The 6,272-nt window shown below is 38.4% G+C and overlaps 1 non-coding gene across 1 annotated transcript; it reads right to left on the reverse strand.

Moving 5' to 3' along the window:
* Positions 1-1,886: 1,886 nt before the first annotated feature.
* LOC139038298 (U6 spliceosomal RNA) lies at positions 1,887-1,993 on the reverse strand. The gene has a single exon (XR_011491297.1). It is a non-coding gene; the product is annotated as a U6 spliceosomal RNA (small nuclear RNA).
* Between the last annotated feature and the right edge of the window lie 4,279 nt (positions 1,994-6,272).

Below are 6,272 nucleotides of genomic sequence, written 5' to 3' on the forward strand. Positions count from 1 at the left end.
TTCCCTGTCCTTTGCCATTTCCTGGAGCTTGCTCAAACTCATGTCCATTGAGTTGGAGATGCCATCAAACCATCTCATGTTCTGTCCTTCTCCTCCTGCCTTCAATCTTTCCCAGCATCAGGGTCTTTTCCAATGAGTTGGCTCTTCTTATTAGGTGGCCAAAGTATTGGAGTTTCAGCTTTAGCATCAGTCCTTCCAATGAATATTCAGGGTTGATTTCCTTTAGGAAATCTGGTTTGATCTCCTTGCAGTCCAAGGCACTCTCAACAGTGTTCTCTAGCACCACAGTTCAACAGCATCAATTTTGCGGCACTCAGCCTTCTTTATGGTCCAAGTCTCACATCCATACATGACTACTGGAAAAACCGTACATCTTACTATAACTGTAGTCTGCTATACCATGCACACATACACATAACAAAGAGCAAGAATTGAGTTGAATATTTGGATGAATGCTAATAGTCACAAGAAATAGGATAAAAGAGAATTTGTTTAAGACTGGGAATTCTTTCAGCAGATTATCTGAGTCTTCAGCTTTTACCAATTAGCAAAAAATTGGCATGTGTGTTAAAAAGATGAATAAATTACATTCTGATTTCAGGAATTACTATCTTTTTCATTTCTTTTTAGACATCAATTTAATCTAATAGACTTACTTACAGGCATATTATTCCATAGGCATTCTAATTTTGCTGAGATAAACAATACTATAGTAAGATACAGATCACACATTAAACGAGTATATTGTTCACTGTGAATAGCAGACATGAAATACAAATAAATAGTGATAAAAACAATAATAGAAATATATGCAATATTTAGTAGGAACTTAGAGGGAAGGTGAATTTATTAGTTAATTTTACTAGTTCATTTATTCCTCATTTATTTAAAAATGGATATAAAGTGGTCTGAAACAAGATGAAATAAAAGGCAACACAAATAATGAAGTGGATTTGGAGGGGAAAAAAAGTTTTAATGGATAATCTGAAGTCAAGAGCAAATGGCTATACAGAATAGTATAGCTAAAATCTAGAAAACTCTAGAACAAGCCACTAGTTGGCCTTTATGCTTTCTGAAGAGGAGAGAAAAATGAGAAAATTAATAACATTATTCATATTACCTCCAAAGAAAATTAAAACAAAGCTACTCTTGGTGCCAAAACTAAAGTGTTTTTCCTCATAGATACTGAAACAACAATAACAGTATACCACTCTTAACACACCTGAATTCTAAATGGATTTCATGGCTGATTTTCTTACAGTGGTTTTAAGCATGGGTCAATGATGACATAATGGCAAATTACATTTAATAAAAGCAGTTTTACAAGAGAATAAACCATATGGTCCAGATGTATGAAGATCTGCTTGTGTGGCTCATTCCCAGGATGAATTGTTTTGGATCTATAGAAACACATGGGTTGTATTTCACTCAGGCAATCTTTCAGAAATTTATATTGTCCAACCATGTATTTGAATACTAAACTGCAGTGAGTTCAAGATTAGCCTTCTTGACATTCACTTAGGTGCCGCTATTTTAATCTACTGATTAAATAATGGAAATGCATAACTCCCCCTGGGAATGGGAAGGATACAGAGAAAAGGAGACTGGAATTTCAGTTATTTTTTTAAAATTTTGGCAAAATGCACATAAGATGAAATTTACCTCCTTAACTAATTTTAAGTGTACAGTTTAGTGGCAGTAGGTATATTCACACTGTGGTGCTTCCATCACCATCATCCCTCCACAGAATGTTTCATTTTGCAAAACTGATATTCCACCTCCTAAACAATAACTACCCTCTCCTCCTCCAACCTAACCATTTTTCTACTCTCTGTCTTCATGATTTTGACTACTCCATGTACCTCCTATGAGTGGAATCACACAGTATGAAAACAGAATTCTTCACAGATTTGCATGCCATCTTTGTCTGGGGGCCTTGCTCATCTCCTCTGTGTGGTTCTAATATTACTCTTTGTGCTGCTGAAGTGAGCACTTTAGCTGGTGTTTGAAGGGAGAACAGGAATTCATCAGACTTAACATGGGGGTAACAACTCATATATGAAGGCAGGGTATCTAAAGTTGTTTTATGTGTTGTTGAAGACTGAGGTAAGGAGGGAGACTGAAAAAAATGAGGCTAAAGAGATAGGAAGGAACAAGAAGCCAAAGGGCATTCTAAGCCCCTTTTAAGAGCTTGATCTTCACAAGCCCCTTTTGACAGCTTCCTTGGTGGCTCAGATGATAAAGAGTCTGCCTGCCATGCAGGAGACCCGGGTTAGACTCCTGGGTCGGGAAGATCCCCTGGAGGAGAGCATGGCAACCCACTCCAGTATTCTTGCCTGGAGAATCTCATGGACAGAGAAGTCTGACAGGCTACAGTCCATGGAGACACAAAGAGTCAGACATGGCTGAGCCACTAACGCTTTCACAAGAGCTTGGACTTGCATATAATGAGATGGGAATAGAGAAATAAAATTCATATTTAAAAATATTTAATTATAGAAAAAAAAGGAGGCCCCCCTTCAAGAAGATAAAATTTGACATAGACTAGTAAGAAGGTAGTGACAACTATGTAGGTAAGAGTTTCCTTTTTATTATTTTTTGCAGATTTTTGGAGACTTACAGAGAGTACTCAAAATTGTAGATCACGAGGAAATAGATGTCTGTACTGTGGATCTAGTGTCCACACAATCTTCCTGTCCCAGCTTAGAATAAAACTCTTCACATTTCAGAAATTTTTCTACTTTTGCAAAGAATCCAGACAACTCAAAGTCTAAATTCACATTTTAATCCATGAAGCACCTTTCTCCTCACTGACCTCTCTCTCCTTTTCCTCTTAAGATGTTTTAGAGGAAGAAGAGTACATTCAGAGGGAAATATTAGTAGAGGATGTATTGAGACTGGCAGACAGAAGTGCTATGATAACTGGAAAGTTTTGGAATAAAAAATTGCATTCTAGATGTCTAATTTTGGCTTGATTAGCAGAGGTGTTTCTTCCTATTGTAATGCAGAATTGTTCTTAAGATAGCAAGAAACTGAACTATAAGAAGGCATAACAACTCAAAACAAGGATAATTTATTAGAGCTTATCTACATAGAAATTCGTTGCTTTGTAAACATTAAGAAAGGAACCATGATTATCTAAAAACAACACAATAATCTCAGTTCCTTTCCAAGGCAAACCATTCAACATTACAGTAATCCAAGTCTATGCCACAATCACTGATGCAAAAAAATTGACTCTTCCTATGAAGACCTACAACACCTTCTAGAATTAACACCAAAAAAAGATGTGTTTCATCATAGGGGCTTGGAAAGCAAAAGTAGGAAGTTAAGAGAAACCCAGAGTAACAGGCAAGTTAATGATAGGGCAAAGCTTAACAGAGCTTTGTCAAGAGAACACACTGGGCATAGCAAACACCCTTTCCAACAATCCAAGAGACAGCTCTATACATGGACATCACCAGATGGTCAATGTCAAAATCAGATTGAATATGTTCTTTGCAGTCAAAGATAGAGAAGTTTTATGAAGTCAGCGAAAACAAGACTGGGAGTTGACTGTGGCTCAAATTATGAACTCCTTATGGCAAAATTCAGACTTTATTTTAAGAAAGTAGGGAAACCACAAACCATTCAAGTATGACCTAAATCAAACTCCTTATAATTATACAGCGGAGGTAACAAATAGATTCAAGGGATTAGATCTGGTAGACAGAGCACCTAAAGAGCTATGGATGGAGGGTCTTAACACTGAACAGGAGGCAGTGACCAAAATCATCCCCAAGAAAAAGAATGCAAGAAGACAAAGTGACTGTCTGAGGAGGCTTTACTCCTCCTTCCTCAGGAGCTGAAGGAAGAAGAGAAGTGAAAGGCAAGGGAGAGGGAAAGATAAACCCAACTGAATGCAGAGTTCCAGAGAATGGCAAGGAGAGACAAGAAGGCCTTCTTAAATGAACAATGCAAAGAAGTAGAGGAAAATAACAGAATGGGAAAGACTGGAGGTCTCCTCAAGAAAACTGGCGATATCAAGGGACACTTCATGCAAGGACGGGCACGATAAAGGACAGACACAGTAAGACCTTATAGAAGCAAAAATGATCAAGAAGAGATGGTAAGACTACAGAAAAGAACTATACAAAAAAAGATCTTAATGACCCAGATAACCATGATGGTTTGGTCAGTCACCTAGAGCTGGATATCCTGGAGTGTGAAGTTCAGTGGGCCTTAGGAAGTGAAGCATTACTATGAACAAAGCTAGCAGAGATGGAATTCCAGTTGAGCTATTTCTAGTTCTAAATGATGATGCTGTTAAAGTGCTGCACTCAATATGCCAGCAAATTTGGAAAACTCAGCTGTGGTCACAGGACTGGAAAAAGTCAGTTTTCATTCCAATCCCAAAGAAGGGCAATGCCAAAGAATGTTCACGATACTGTACAATTGCACTCATATGCTAGCAAGGTTATGCTCTAAATCCTTCTAGAAAGGATTGAGCAGTACAGTAACCAAGAACTTCCAGATGTACAAGTTGAGTTTCAAAGAGGCAGAGGAACCAGAGATCAAATTGTCAAAATTTGACAGATCATGGAGAAAGCAAGGGAGTTCCAGAAAACTATCTACTTCTGCCTCACTGACTACGCTAAAGTCTTGGATTGTGTGGATCACAGCAAAGTGTGGAAAACTGAAACTCTTTTAAAGAGATGGGAGTACCAGACCACCTTATCTGTCTCCTGAGAAACCTGTATGCATGTCAAGAAGCAACAATTAGAACTGTACATGGAAAAACTGACTGGTTCCAAATTGGGAAAGGAGTACCTCAAGGCTGTATATTGTCACCCTGTTTATTTAACTCCTATGCAGAGTACATCATGCAAAATGCTGGGCTGGATGAATCACAAGCTGAAATCAAGATTGCCAGGAGAAATATCAACTTCACATATGCCGATTATATACTCTAATGGAAGAAAGTGAAGAGTAAGTAAAGAGTCTCTTGATGAGGTTGAAAGAGAGTGAGAAAGCTGGCTTAAAACTCAACATAAAAAAACAAAAACAAAAACTAAGATCATGGCACCCAGTTCCATCATTTCATGGCAAACAGGAGGAGAAAAAGTGGAAAAGGTGACAGACTTCATTTTCTTGGGCTCCAAAATCATTGCAGATGCTGACTGCAGCCATGATATTAAAAGACACTTGCTCCTTGGAAGGAAAGCTGTAACAAACTTAGCATATTAAAAAACACAGACATCACTTTGCCAACAACGGTCTGTAACACCAAAGTTACGGCTTTTCTAGTAGTAATGTATGGATGTGAGAGTTGGACCATAAAGAAGGTTAAGCACCGAAGAATGGATGATTTAAATTAAGTAGTGCTGGAGAAGACTCTTGAGAGTCCCTTGGACTGTAAGATCAAACCAGTCAATCCTAAAGGAAATCAATCCTGAATATTCATTCATTGGAAGGACTAATGCTGAAGCTGAAGCTCCAATACTTTGGCCACCTGATGCGAAGATCTGACTCATTGGAAAAGACCCCAATGCTGGGAAAGATTGAAGGCAGGAGGAGAAAAGGACAACAGAGGGTGAGATGGTTGGATGGCATCTTCGACTGGATGGACATGAGTTTGAGCAAGCTCTGGGGGTTGGTGATGGACAGGGAAGCCTGGCGTACTGCAATCCGTGGGGTTGCAAAAAGTCGAACACAACTGAGTGACTGAACTGAACTGATGTATAGTTAAAGTCTCAGAAAGAGAAGAAAGGGAGATAGAGGGAATGAGAAAAGACCCTGATCCTGTAGCTCATGAGGTTGCAAAGATACGGACATGACTTAGCGATGGAACACCACCAACGAGAACCTACGAGCACAGGGGAACATTACTCAGTGCTCTGTGGTGAACTAAGTGGGAAGGAAATCCAAAGAAGAGTGGATACATGCATAGAGCTGATTCACTTTGCTATACAGCAGAAACTAACACAACATTATAAACAACTAAACTCCAATAAAAATAAAGCAAAATAAAAATATAAAAATATATCAAAAGTGAAAAAAAATGAGGATTCCATTCAATTCATAGTTAAAACTCCCAATTCACACTCCTTTCCTCCCTAGTCTTAAATGTCTTTCTGTCCTCTCTTCTTCATCTCATTGAACCTGTCATTATTCAAGCCCTCATCATGAACACCTGGACCACGGTGGTCTCCACGCTCTTCCTTGTATCTCTGAAATCATATCATCAAACACAACATATTTTTTAAAACACAAATCTGATCTTTTAATCAAGC

The sequence above is a fragment of the Odocoileus virginianus genome, chromosome 14, assembly GCF_023699985.2.
Source record: "Odocoileus virginianus isolate 20LAN1187 ecotype Illinois chromosome 14, Ovbor_1.2, whole genome shotgun sequence".
Lineage (NCBI taxonomy): Eukaryota > Metazoa > Chordata > Mammalia > Artiodactyla > Cervidae > Odocoileus > Odocoileus virginianus.